The sequence below is a fragment of the Ptiloglossa arizonensis genome, chromosome 10 (assembly GCF_051014685.1).
Source record: "Ptiloglossa arizonensis isolate GNS036 chromosome 10, iyPtiAriz1_principal, whole genome shotgun sequence".
Classification (NCBI taxonomy): domain Eukaryota; kingdom Metazoa; phylum Arthropoda; class Insecta; order Hymenoptera; family Colletidae; genus Ptiloglossa; species Ptiloglossa arizonensis.
This window is the reverse complement of record NC_135057.1, coordinates 317,023-335,282: the sequence shown is the minus strand read 5'-3', so window position 1 is coordinate 335,282 and position 18,260 is coordinate 317,023.

Here is an 18,260-nt window from a genome sequence, read left to right as displayed (position 1 = left end):
TACGTTATACGTTATACGTTATACGTTATACGTTATACGTTATACGTTATTCGTTATACGTTCTACGTTATACGTTATACGTTATACGTTATACGTTATACGTTATACGTTATACGTTATACGTTATACGTTATACGTTATACGTTATACGTTATACGTTATACGTTAAACGTTATACGTTATACGTTATACGTTATACGTTATACGTTATACGTTATACGTTATACGTTATACGTTATACGTTATACGTTATACGTTATACGTTATACGTTATACGTTATACGTTATACGTTATACGTTATACGTTATACGTTATACGTTATACGTTATACGTTATACGTTATACGTTATACGTTATACGTTATACGTTATACGTTATACGTTATACGTTATACGTTATACGTTATACGTTATACGTTATACGTTATACGTTATACGTTATACGTTATACGTTATACGTTCAACGTTATACGGTATACGTTATACGTTATACGTTATACGTTATACGTTTTACGTTATACGTTGTACGTTATACGTTATACGTTATACGTTATACGTTATACGTTATACGTTATACGTTATACGTTATACGTTATACGTTATACGTTATACGTTATACGTTATACGTTATACGTTATACGTTATACGTTCAACGTTATACGGTATACGTTATACGTTATACGTTATACGTTATACGTTTTACGTTATACGTTGTACGTTATACGTTATACGTTATACGTTACACGTGTACGTAATAGGTTATACGTTATACGTTAGACGATATACGTTATACGTTATACGTCATTCGTTATACGTTATACATTATACGTTATACGTTATACGTTATACGTTATACGTTATACGTTATACGTTTAACGTTATACGTTATACGTTATACGTTATACGTTATACGTTATACGTTCAACGTTATACGGTATACGTTATACGTTATACGTTATACGTTATACGTTATACGTTATACGTTATACGTTATACGTTATACGTTATACGTTATACGTTATACGTTATACGTTATACGTTATACGTTATACGTTATACGTTATACGTTATACGTTATACGTTATACGTTGTACGTTGTACGTTATACGTTCTACGTTACACGCTATACGTTATAGGTTATACGTTATACGTTATACGTTATACGTTCTACGTTACACGTTATACGTTATAGGTTATACGTTATACGTTATACGGCACACGTTATAGGATATGCGTTATACATTATGTGTTATACGTTATACGTTATACGTTATTCGTTATACATTATACGGTATGCGTTATACGTTATACGATTTATGTTATACGTTATACGTTATACGTTGTACGTTAGACGATATACGTTATACGTTATACGTTGTACGTTAGACGATATACGTTATACGTTATACGTCATTCGTTATACGTTATACATTATACGTTATACGTTATATGTTATACGTTATACGTTATACGTTATACGTTATACGTTATACGTTATACGTTATACGTTATACGTTATACGTTATACGTTATACGTTATACGTTATACGTTATACGTTATACGTTATACGTTATACGTTATACGTTCAACGTTATACGGTATACGTTATACGTTATACGTTATACGTTATACGTTTTACGTTATACGTTGTACGTTATACGTTATACGTTATACGTTACACGTGTACGTAATAGGTTATACGTTATACGTTAGACGATATACGTTATACGTTATACGTCATTCGTTATACGTTATACATTATACGTTATACGTTATACGTTATACGTTATACGTTATACGTTATACGTTTAACGTTATACGTTATACGTTATACGTTATACGTTATACGTTATTCGTTATACGTCATACGTTATACGTTATACGTTATACGTTATACGTTATACGTTATACGTTATTCGTTATACGTTCTACGTTATACGTTATACGTTATACGTTATACGTTATACGTTATACGTTATACGTTATACGTTATACGTTAAACGTTATACGTTATACGTTATACGTTATACGTTAAACGTTATACGTTATACGTTATACGTTATACGTTATACGTTATACGTTATACGTTATACGTTATACGTTATACGTTATACGTTATACGTTATACGTTATACGTTATACGTTATACGTTATACGTTATACGTTATACGTTATACGTTATACGTTATACGTTATACGTTATACGTTATACGTTATACGTTATACGTTATACGTTATACGATATACGTTATACGTTATACGTTATACGTTATACGTTATACGTTATACGTTATACGTTATACGTTATACGTTATACGTTATACGTTATACGTTATACGTTATACGTTATACGTTATACGTTATACGTTATACGTTATACGTTATACGTTATACGTTATACGTTATACGTTATACGTTATACGTTATACGTTATACGTTATACGTTATACGTTATACGTTATACGTTATACGTTATACGTTATACGTTATACGTTATACGTTATACGTTATACGTTATACGTTATACGTTATACGTTATACGTTATACGATATACGTTATACGTTATACGTTATACGTTATACGTTATACGTTATACGTTATACGTTATACGTTATACGTTATACGTTATACGTTATACGTTATACGTTATACGTTATACGTTATACGTTATACGTTATACGTTATACGTTATACGTTATACGTTATACGTTATACGTTATACGTTATACGTTATACGTTATACGTTATACGTTATACGTTATACGTTATACGTTATACGTCATACGTTATACGTTGTACGTTGTACGTTATACGTTCTACGTTACACGTTATACGTTATAGGTTATACGTTATACGTTATACGGCACACGTTATAGGATATGCGTTATACATTATGTGTTATACGTTATACGTTATACGTTATTCGTTATACATTATACGGTATGCGTTATACGTTATACGATTTATGTTATACGTTATACGTTATACGTTGTACGTTAGACGATATACGTTATACGTTATACGTTATACGTTATACGTTATACGTTATACGTTATACGTTATACGTTATACGTTATACGTTATACGTTATACGTTATACGTTATACGTTATACGTTATACGTTATACGTTATACGTTATACGTTATACGTTATACGTTATACGTTATACGTTATACGTTATACGTTATACGTTCAACGTTATACGGTATACGTTATACGTTATACGTTATACGTTATACGTTTTACGTTATACGTTGTACGTTATACGTTATACGTTATACGTTATACGTTATACGTTATACGTTATACGTTATACGTTATACGTTATACGTTATACGTTATACGTTATACGTTATACGTTATACGTTATACGTTATACGTTCAACGTTATACGGTATACGTTATACGTTATACGTTATACGTTATACGTTTTACGTTATACGTTGTACGTTATACGTTATACGTTATACGTTACACGTGTACGTAATAGGTTATACGTTATACGTTAGACGATATACGTTATACGTTATACGTCATTCGTTATACGTTATACATTATACGTTATACGTTATACGTTATACGTTATACGTTATACGTTATACGTTTAACGTTATACGTTATACGTTATACGTTATACGTTATACGTTATACGTTCAACGTTATACGGTATACGTTATACGTTATACGTTATACGTTATACGTTATACGTTATACGTTATACGTTATACGTTATACGTTATACGTTATACGTTATACGTTATACGTTATACGTTATACGTTATACGTTATACGTTATACGTTATACGTTATACGTTATACGTTGTACGTTGTACGTTATACGTTCTACGTTACACGCTATACGTTATAGGTTATACGTTATACGTTATACGTTATACGTTCTACGTTACACGTTATACGTTATAGGTTATACGTTATACGTTATACGGCACACGTTATAGGATATGCGTTATACATTATGTGTTATACGTTATACGTTATACGTTATTCGTTATACATTATACGGTATGCGTTATACGTTATACGATTTATGTTATACGTTATACGTTATACGTTGTACGTTAGACGATATACGTTATACGTTATACGTTGTACGTTAGACGATATACGTTATACGTTATACGTCATTCGTTATACGTTATACATTATACGTTATACGTTATATGTTATACGTTATACGTTATACGTCATACGTTATACGTTGTACGTTGTACGTTATACGTTCTACGTTACACGTTATACGTTATAGGTTATACGTTATACGTTATACGGCACACGTTATAGGATATGCGTTATACATTATGTGTTATACGTTATACGTTATACGTTATTCGTTATACATTATACGGTATGCGTTATACGTTATACGATTTATGTTATACGTTATACGTTATACGTTGTACGTTAGACGATATACGTTATACGTTATACGTTATACGTTATACGTTATACGTTATACGTTATACGTTATACGTTATACGTTATACGTTATACGTTATACGTTATACGTTATACGTTATACGTTATACGTTATACGTTATACGTTATACGTTATACGTTATACGTTATACGTTATACGTTATACGTTATACGTTATACGTTATACGTTATACGTTATACGATATACGTTATACGTTATACGTTATACGTTATACGTTATACGTTATACGTTATACGTTATACGTTATACGTTATACGTTATACGTTATACGTTATACGTTATACGTTATACGTTATACGTTATACGTTATACGTTATACGTTATACGTTATACGTTATACGTTATACGTTATACGTTATACGTTATACGTTATACGTTATACGTTATACGTTATACGTTATACGTTATACGTTATACGTTATACGTTATACGATATACGTTATACGTTATACGTTATACGTTATACGTTATACGTTATACGTTATACGTTATACGTTATACGTTATACGTTATACGTTATACGTTATACGTTATACGTTATACGTTATACGTTATACGTTATACGTTATACGTTATACGTTATACGTTATACGTTATACGTTATACGTTATACGTTATACGTTATACGTTATACGTTATACGTTATACGTTATACGTCATACGTTATACGTTGTACGTTGTACGTTATACGTTCTACGTTACACGTTATACGTTATAGGTTATACGTTATACGTTATACGGCACACGTTATAGGATATGCGTTATACATTATGTGTTATACGTTATACGTTATACGTTATTCGTTATACATTATACGGTATGCGTTATACGTTATACGATTTATGTTATACGTTATACGTTATACGTTGTACGTTAGACGATATACGTTATACGTTATACGTTGTACGTTAGACGATATACGTTATACGTTATACGTCATTCGTTATACGTTATACATTATACGTTATACGTTATACGTTATACGTTATACGTTATACGTTTAACGTTATACGTTATACGTTATACGTTATACGTTATACGTTATACGTTATTCGTTATACGTCATACGTTATACGTTATACGTTATACGTTATACGTTATACGTTATACGTTATTCGTTATACGTTCTACGTTATACGTTATACGTTATACGTTATACGTTATACGTTATACGTTATACGTTATACGTTATACGTTATACGTTATACGTTATACGTTATACGTTATACGTTATACGTTATACGTTATACGTTATACGTTATACGTTATACGTTATACGTTATACGTTATACGTTATACGTTATACGTTATACGTTATACGTTATACGTTATACGTTATACGTTGTACGTTGTACGTTATACGTTCTACGTTACACGCTATACGTTATAGGTTATACGTTATACGTTATACGTTATACGTTCTACGTTACACGTTATACGTTATAGGTTATACGTTATACGTTATACGGCACACGTTATAGGATATGCGTTATACATTATGTGTTATACGTTATACGTTATACGTTATTCGTTATACATTATACGGTATGCGTTATACGTTATACGATTTATGTTATACGTTATACGTTATACGTTGTACGTTAGACGATATACGTTATACGTTATACGTTGTACGTTAGACGATATACGTTATACGTTATACGTCATTCGTTATACGTTATACGTTAGACGATATACGTTATACGTTATACGTCATTCGTTATACGTTATACATTATACGTTATACGTTATACGTTATACGTTATACGTTATACGTTATACGTTTAACGTTATACGTTATACGTTATACGTTATACGTTATACGTTATTCGTTATACGTCATACGTTATACGTTATACGTTATACGTTATACGTTATACGTTATACGTTATACGTTATTCGTTATACGTTCTACGTTATACGTTATACGTTATACGTTATACGTTATACGTTATACGTCATACGTTATACGTTATACGTTATACGTTATACGTTATACGTTAAACGTTATACGTTATACGTTATACGTTATACGTTATACGTTATACGTTATACGTTATACGTTATACGTTATACGTTATACGTTATACGTTATACGTTATACGTTATACGTTATACGTTATACGTTATACGTTATACGTTATACGTTATACGTTATACGTTATACGTTATACGTTATACGTTATACGTTATACGTTATACGTTATACGTTATACGTTATACGTTATACGTTATACGTTATACGTTATACGTTATACGTTATACGTTATACGTTATACGTTATACGTTATACGTTATACGTTATACGTTATACGTTATACGTAATACGTTATACGTTATACGTTATACGTTACACGTTATACGTTATACATTGTACGTTATGGGTTATACGTTATACGTTATACGTTATACGTTATACGTTATACGTTATACGTTATACGTTATACGTTATACGTAATACGTTATACGTTATACGTTATACGTTATACGTTATACGTTATACGTTATACGTTATACGTTATACGTTATACGTTATACGTTATACGTTATACGTTATACGTTATACGTTATACGTTATACGTTATACGTTATACGTTATACGTTATACGTTATACGTTATACGTTATACGTTATACGTTATACGTTATACGTTATACGTTATACGTTCTACGTTATACGTTATACGTTATACGTTATACGTTATACGTTATACGTTATACGTTATACGTTATACGTTATACGTTATACGTTATACGTTATACGTTATACGTTATACGTTATACGTTATACGTTATACGTTATACGTTATACGATATACGTTATACGTTATACGTTATACGTTATGCGTTATGCGTTATACGTTATACGTTCTACGTTATACGTTATACGTTATACGTTATACGTTATACGTTATACGTTATACGTTATACGTTATACGTTATACGTTATACGTTATACGTTATACGTTATACGTTATACGTTATACGTTATACGTTATACGTTATACGTTATACGTTATACGTTATACGTTATACGTTATACGTTATACGTTATACGTTATACGTTATACGTTATACGTTATACGTTATACGTTGTACGTTGTACGTTATACGTTCTACGTTACACGTTATACGTTATAGGTTATACGTTATACGTTATACGGCACACGTTATAGGATATGCGTTATACATTATGTGTTATACGTTATACGTTATACGTTATTCGTTATACATTATACGGTATGCGTTATACGTTATACGATTTATGTTATACGTTATACGTTATACGTTGTACGTTAGACGATATACGTTATACGTTATACGTTGTACGTTAGACGATATACGTTATACGTTATACGTCATTCGTTATACGTTATACATTATACGTTATACGTTATACGTTATACGTTATACGTTATACGTTTAACGTTATACGTTATACGTTATACGTTATACGTTATACGTTATTCGTTATACGTCATACGTTATACGTTATACGTTATACGTTATACGTTATACGTTATACGTTATTCGTTATACGTTCTACGTTATACGTTATACGTTATACGTTATACGTTATACGTTATACGTTATACGTTATACGTTATACGTTATACGTTATACGTTATACGTTATACGTTATACGTTAAACGTTATACGTTATACGTTATACGTTATACGTTATACGTTATACGTTATACGTTATACGTTATACGTTATACGTTATACGTTATACGTTATACGTTAAACGTTATACGTTATACGTTATACGTTATACGTTATACGTTATACGTTATACGTTATACGTTATACGTTATACGTTATACGTTATACGTTATACGTTATACGTTATACGTTATACGTTATACGTTATACGTTATACGTTATACGTTATACGTTATACGTTATACGTTATACGTTATACGTTATACGTTATACGTTATACGTTATACGTTATACGTTATACGTTATACGTTATACGTTATACGTTATACGTTATACGTTATACGTTATACGTTATACGTTATACGTTATACGTTATACGTTATACGTTATACGTTATACGTTATACGTTATACGTTATACGTTATACGTTATACGTTATACGTTATACGTTATACGTTATACGTTATACGTTATACGTTATACGTTATACGTTATACGTTATACGTTATACGTTATACGTTATACGTTATACGTTCTACGTTATACGTTGTACGTTGTACGTTATACGTTCTACGTTACACGTTATACGTTATAGGTTATACGTTATACGTTATACGTTCTACGTTACACGTTATACGTTATAGGTTATACGTTATACGTTATACGGCACACGTTATAGGATATGCGTTATACATTATGTGTTATACGTTATACGTTATACGTTATTCGTTATACATTATACGGTATGCGTTATACGTTATACGATTTATGTTATACGTTATACGTTATACGTTGTACGTTAGACGATATACGTTATACGTTATACGTTGTACGTTAGACGATATACGTTATACGTTATACGTCATTCGTTATACGTTATACATTATACGTTATACGTTATACGTTATACGTTATACGTTATACGTTTAACGTTATACGTTATACGTTATACGTTATACGTTATACGTTATTCGTTATACGTCCTACGTTATACGTTATACGTTATACGTTATACGTTATACGTTATACGTTATTCGTTATACGTTCTACGTTATACGTTATACGTTATACGTTATACGTTATACGTTATACGTTATACGTTATACGTTATACGTTATACGGCACACGTTTTAGGATATGCGTTATACATTATGCGTTATACGTTATACGTTATACGTTATACGTTATACGTTGTACGTTATACGTTCTACGTTTTACGTTATACGTTGTACGTTATACGTTCTACGTTACACCTTATACGTTATAGGTTATACGTTATACGTTATACGGCAGACGTTTTAGGATATGCGTTATACATTATGCGTTATACGTTATACGTTATACGTTATACGTTATACGTTATACGTTATACGTTATACGTTATACGTTATACGTTATACGTTATACGTTATACGTTATACGTTATACGTTATACGTTATACGTTATACGTTATACGTTATACGTTATACGTTATACGTTATACGTTATACGTTATACGTTATACGTTATACGTTATACGTTATACGTTATACGTTATACGTTATACGTTATACGTTATACGTTATACGTTATACGTTATACGTTATACGTTATACGTTATACGTTATACGTTATACGTTATACGTTATACGTTATACGTTATACGTTATACGTTATACGTTATACGTTATACGTTATACGTTGTACGTTGTACGTTATACGTTCTACGTTACACGCTATACGTTATAGGTTATACGTTATACGTTATACGTTATACGTTCTACGTTACACGTTATACGTTATAGGTTATACGTTATACGTTATACGGCACACGTTATAGGATATGCGTTATACATTATGTGTTATACGTTATACGTTATACGTTATTCGTTATACATTATACGGTATGCGTTATACGTTATACGATTTATGTTATACGTTATACGTTATACGTTGTACGTTAGACGATATACGTTATACGTTATACGTTGTACGTTAGACGATATACGTTATACGTTATACGTCATTCGTTATACGTTATACGTTAGACGATATACGTTATACGTTATACGTCATTCGTTATACGTTATACATTATACGTTATACGTTATACGTTATACGTTATACGTTATACGTTATACGTTTAACGTTATACGTTATACGTTATACGTTATACGTTATACGTTATTCGTTATACGTCATACGTTATACGTTATACGTTATACGTTATACGTTATACGTTATACGTTATACGTTATTCGTTATACGTTCTACGTTATACGTTATACGTTATACGTTATACGTTATACGTTATACGTCATACGTTATACGTTATACGTTATACGTTATACGTTATACGTTAAACGTTATACGTTATACGTTATACGTTATACGTTATACGTTATACGTTATACGTTATACGTTATACGTTATACGTTATACGTTATACGTTATACGTTATACGTTATACGTTATACGTTATACGTTATACGTTATACGTTATACGTTATACGTTATACGTTATACGTTATACGTTATACGTTATACGTTATACGTTATACGTTATACGTTATACGTTATACGTTATACGTTATACGTTATACGTTATACGTTATACGTTATACGTTATACGTTATACGTTATACGTTATACGTTATACGTTATACGTTATACGTTATACGTTATACGTAATACGTTATACGTTATACGTTATACGTTACACGTTATACGTTATACATTGTACGTTATGGGTTATACGTTATACGTTATACGTTATACGTTATACGTTATACGTTATACGTTATACGTTATACGTTATACGTTATACGTAATACGTTATACGTTATACGTTATACGTTATACGTTATACGTTATACGTTATACGTTATACGTTATACGTTATACGTTATACGTTATACGTTATACGTTATACGTTATACGTTATACGTTATACGTTATACGTTATACGTTATACGTTATACGTTATACGTTATACGTTATACGTTATACGTTATACGTTATACGTTATACGTTATACGTTCTACGTTATACGTTATACGTTATACGTTATACGTTATACGTTATACGTTATACGTTATACGTTATACGTTATACGTTATACGTTATACGTTATACGTTATACGTTATACGTTATACGTTATACGTTATACGTTATACGTTATACGATATACGTTATACGTTATACGTTATACGTTATGCGTTATGCGTTATACGTTATACGTTCTACGTTATACGTTATACGTTATACGTTATACGTTATACGTTATACGTTATACGTTATACGTTATACGTTATACGTTATACGTTATACGTTATACGTTATACGTTATACGTTATACGTTATACGTTATACGTTATACGTTATACGTTATACGTTATACGTTATACGTTATACGTTATACGTTATACGTTATACGTTATACGTTATACGTTATACGTTATACGTTGTACGTTGTACGTTATACGTTCTACGTTACACGTTATACGTTATAGGTTATACGTTATACGTTATACGGCACACGTTATAGGATATGCGTTATACATTATGTGTTATACGTTATACGTTATACGTTATTCGTTATACATTATACGGTATGCGTTATACGTTATACGATTTATGTTATACGTTATACGTTATACGTTGTACGTTAGACGATATACGTTATACGTTATACGTTGTACGTTAGACGATATACGTTATACGTTATACGTCATTCGTTATACGTTATACATTATACGTTATACGTTATACGTTATACGTTATACGTTATACGTTTAACGTTATACGTTATACGTTATACGTTATACGTTATACGTTATTCGTTATACGTCATACGTTATACGTTATACGTTATACGTTATACGTTATACGTTATACGTTATTCGTTATACGTTCTACGTTATACGTTATACGTTATACGTTATACGTTATACGTTATACGTTATACGTTATACGTTATACGTTATACGTTATACGTTATACGTTATACGTTATACGTTAAACGTTATACGTTATACGTTATACGTTATACGTTATACGTTATACGTTATACGTTATACGTTATACGTTATACGTTATACGTTATACGTTATACGTTAAACGTTATACGTTATACGTTATACGTTATACGTTATACGTTATACGTTATACGTTATACGTTATACGTTATACGTTATACGTTATACGTTATACGTTATACGTTATACGTTATACGTTATACGTTATACGTTATACGTTATACGTTATACGTTATACGTTATACGTTATACGTTATACGTTATACGTTATACGTTATACGTTATACGTTATACGTTATACGTTATACGTTATACGTTATACGTTATACGTTATACGTTATACGTTATACGTTATACGTTATACGTTATACGTTATACGTTATACGTTATACGTTATACGTTATACGTTATACGTTATACGTTATACGTTATACGTTATACGTTATACGTTATACGTTATACGTTATACGTTATACGTTATACGTTATACGTTATACGTTATACGTTATACGTTATACGTTATACGTTATACGTTCTACGTTATACGTTGTACGTTGTACGTTATACGTTCTACGTTACACGTTATACGTTATAGGTTATACGTTATACGTTATACGTTCTACGTTACACGTTATACGTTATAGGTTATACGTTATACGTTATACGGCACACGTTATAGGATATGCGTTATACATTATGTGTTATACGTTATACGTTATACGTTATTCGTTATACATTATACGGTATGCGTTATACGTTATACGATTTATGTTATACGTTATACGTTATACGTTGTACGTTAGACGATATACGTTATACGTTATACGTTGTACGTTAGACGATATACGTTATACGTTATACGTCATTCGTTATACGTTATACATTATACGTTATACGTTATACGTTATACGTTATACGTTATACGTTTAACGTTATACGTTATACGTTATACGTTATACGTTATACGTTATTCGTTATACGTCCTACGTTATACGTTATACGTTATACGTTATACGTTATACGTTATACGTTATTCGTTATACGTTCTACGTTATACGTTATACGTTATACGTTATACGTTATACGTTATACGTTATACGTTATACGTTATACGTTATACGGCACACGTTTTAGGATATGCGTTATACATTATGCGTTATACGTTATACGTTATACGTTATACGTTATACGTTGTACGTTATACGTTCTACGTTTTACGTTATACGTTGTACGTTATACGTTCTACGTTACACCTTATACGTTATAGGTTATACGTTATACGTTATACGGCAGACGTTTTAGGATATGCGTTATACATTATGCGTTATACGTTATACGTTATACGTTATACGTTATACGTTATACGTTATACGTTATACGTTATACGTTATACGTTATACGTTATACGTTATACGTTATACGTTATACGTTATACGTTATACGTTATACGTTATACGTTATACGTTATACGTTATACGTTATACGTTATACGTTATACGTTATACGTTATACGTTATACGTTATACGTTATACGTTATACGTTATACGTTATACGTTATACGTTATACGTTATACGTTATACGTTATACGTTATACGTTATACGTTATACGTTATACGTTATACGTTATACGTTATACGTTATACGTTATACGTTATACGTTATACGTTATACGTTGTACGTTAGACGATATACGTTATACGTTATACGTCATTCGTTATACGTTATACATTATACGTTATACGTTATACGTTATACGTTATACGTTATACGTTTAACGTTATACGTTATACGTTATACGTTATACGTTATACGTTATTCGTTATACGTCATACGTTATACGTTATACGTTATACGTTATACGTTATACGTTATACGTTATTCGTTATACGTTCTACGTTATACGTTATACGTTATACGTTATACGTTATACGTTATACGTTACACGTGTACGTAATAGGTTATACGTTATACGTTAGACGATATACGTTATACGTTATACGTCATTCGTTATACGTTATACATTATACGTTATACGTTATACGTTATACGTTATACGTTATACGTTATACGTTTAACGTTATACGTTATACGTTATACGTTATACGTTATACGTTATTCGTTATACGTCATACGTTATACGTTATACGTTATACGTTATACGTTATACGTTATACGTTATACGTTATTCGTTATACGTTCTACGTTATACGTTATACGTTATACGTTATACGTTATACGTTATACGTCATACGTTATACGTTATACGTTATACGTTATACGTTATACGTTAAACGTTATACGTTATACGTTATACGTTATACGTTATACGTTATACGTTATACGTTATACGTTATACGTTATACGTTATACGTTATACGTTATACGTTATACGTTATACGTTATACGTTATACGTTATACGTTATGCGTTATACGTTATACGTTATACGTTATACGTTATACGTTATACGTTATACGTTATACGTTATACGTTATACGTTGTACGTTGTACGTTATACGTTCTACGTTACACGTTATACGTTATAGGTTATACGTTATACGTTATACGTTCTACGTTACACGTTATACGTTATAGGTTATACGTTATACGTTATACGGCACACGTTATAGGATATGCGTTATACATTATGTGTTATACGTTATACGTTATACGTTATTCGTTATACATTATACGGTATGCGTTATACGTTATACGATTTATGTTATACGTTATACGTTATACGTTGTACGTTAGACGATATACGTTATACGTTATACGTTGTACGTTAGACGATATACGTTATACGTTATACGTCATTCGTTATACGTTATACATTATACGTTATACGTTATACGTTATACGTTATACGTTATACGTTATACGTTTAACGTTATACGTTATACGTTATACGTTATACGTTATACGTTATTCGTTATACGTCCTACGTTATACGTTATACGTTATACGTTATACGTTATACGTTATACGTTATTCGTTATACGTTCTACGTTATACGTTATACGTTATACGTTATACGTTATACGTTATACGTTATACGTTATACGTTATACGTTATACGTTATACGTTATACGTTATACGTTATACGTTATACGTTATACGTTATACGTTAAACGTTATACGTTATACGTTATACGTTATACGTTATACGTTATACGTTATACGTTATACGTTATACGTTATACGTTATACGTTATACGTTATACGTTATACGTTATACGTTATACGTTATACGTTATACGTTATACGTTATACGTTATACGTTATACGTTATACGTTATACGTTATACGTTATACGTTATACGTTATACGTTATACGTTATACGATATACGTTATACGTTATACGTTATACGTTATACGTTATACGTTATACGTTATACGTTATACGCTATACGTTATACGTTATACGTTATACGTTATACGTTATACGTTATACGTTATACGTTCAACGTTATACGGTATACGTTATACGTTATACGTTATACGTTATACGTTTTACGTTATACGTTGTACGTTATACGTTATACGTTATACGTTACACGTGTACGTAATAGGTTATACGTTATACGTTATACGGCACACGTTTTAGGATATGCGTTACACATTATGCGTTATACGTTATACGTTATACGTAATACGTTATACGTTATACGTTATACGTTATACGTTATACGTTATACGTTATACGTTATACGTTATACGTTATACGTTATACGTTATACGTTATACGTTATACGTTATACGTTATACGTTATACGTTATACGTTATACGTTATACGTTATACGTTATACGTTATACGTTATACGTTATACGTTATACGTTATACGTTATACGTTATACGTTATACGTTATACGTTATACGTTATACGTTATACGTTATACGTTATACGTTATACGTTATACGTTATACGTTATACGTTATACGTTATACGTTATTCGTTATACATTATACGGTATGCGTTATACGTTATACGATTTATGTTATACGTTATACGTTATACGTTGTACGTTAGACGATATACGTTATACGTTATACGTTGTACGTTAGACGATATACGTTATACGTTATACGTCATTCGTTATACGTTATACATTATACGTTATACGTTATACGTTATACGTTATACGTTATACGTTTAACGTTATACGTTATACGTTATACGTTATACGTTATACGTTATTCGTTATACGTCATACGTTATACGTTATACGTTATACGTTATACGTTATACGTTATACGTTATTCGTTATACGTTCTACGTTATACGTTATACGTTATACGTTATACGTTATACGTTATACGTTATACGTTATACGTTATACGTTATACGTTATACGTTATACGTTATACGTTATACGTTATACGTTATACGTTATACGTTATACGTTGTACGTTGTACGTTATACGTTCTACGTTACACGTTATACGTTATAGGTTATACGTTATACGTTATACGTTCTACGTTACACGTTATACGTTATAGGTTATACGTTATACGTTATACGGCACACGTTATAGGATATGCGTTATACATTATGTGTTATACGTTATACGTTATACGTTATTCGTTATACATTATACGGTATGCGTTATACGTTATACGATTTATGTTATACGTTATACGTTATACGTTGTACGTTAGACGATATACGTTATACGTTATACGTTGTACGTTAGACGATATACGTTATACGTTATACGTCATTCGTTATACGTTATACATTATACGTTATACGTTATACGTTATACGTTATACGTTATACGTTTAACGTTATACGTTATACGTTATACGTTATACGTTATACGTTATTCGTTATACGTCCTACGTTATACGTTATACGTTATACGTTATACGTTATACGTTATACGTTATTCGTTATACGTTCTACGTTATACGTTATACGTTATACGTTATACGTTATACGTTATACGTTATACGTTATACGTTATACGTTATACGTTATACGTTATACGTTATACGTTATACGTTATACGTTATACGTTAAACGTTATACGTTATACGTTATACGTTATACGTTATACGTTATACGTTATACGTTATACGTTATACGTTATACGTTATACGTTATACGTTATACGTTATACGTTATACGTTATACGTTATACGTTATACGTTATACGTTATACGTTATACGTTATACGTTATACGTTATACGTTATACGTTATACGTTATACGTTATACGTTATACGTTATACGTTATACGTTATACGTTATACGCTATACGTTATACGTTATACGTTATACGTTATACGTTATACGTTATACGTTATACGTTATACGTTATACGTTATACGTTATACGTTATACGTTATACGTTATACGTTATACGTTATACGTTATACGTTATACGTTATACGTTATACGTTATTCGTTATACATTATACGGTATGCGTTATACGTTATACGATTTATGTTATACGTTATACGTTATACGTTGTACGTTAGACGATATACGTTATACGTTATACGTTGTACGTTAGACGATATACGTTATACGTTATACGTCATTCGTTATACGTTATACATTATACGTTATACGTTATACGTTATACGTTATACGTTATACGTTTAACGTTATACGTTATACGTTATACGTTATACGTTATACGTTTAACGTTATACGTTATACGTTATACGTTATACGTTATACGTTATTCGTTATACGTCATACGTTATACGTTATACGTTATACGTTATACGTTATACGTTATACGTTATACGTTATACGTTATACGTTATACGTTATACGTTATACGTTATACGTTATACGTTATACGTTATACGTTATACGTTATACGTTATACGTTATACGTTATACGTTATACGTTATACGTTATACGTTATACGTTATACGTTATACGTTATACGTTATACGTTATACGATATACGTTATACGTTATACGTTATACGTTATGCGTTATACGTTATACGTTATACGTTATACGTTATACGTTATACGTTATACGTTATACGTTATACGTTATACGTTATACGTTATACGTTATACGTTATACGTTATACGTTATACGTTATACGTTATACGTTATACGTTATACGTTATACGTTATA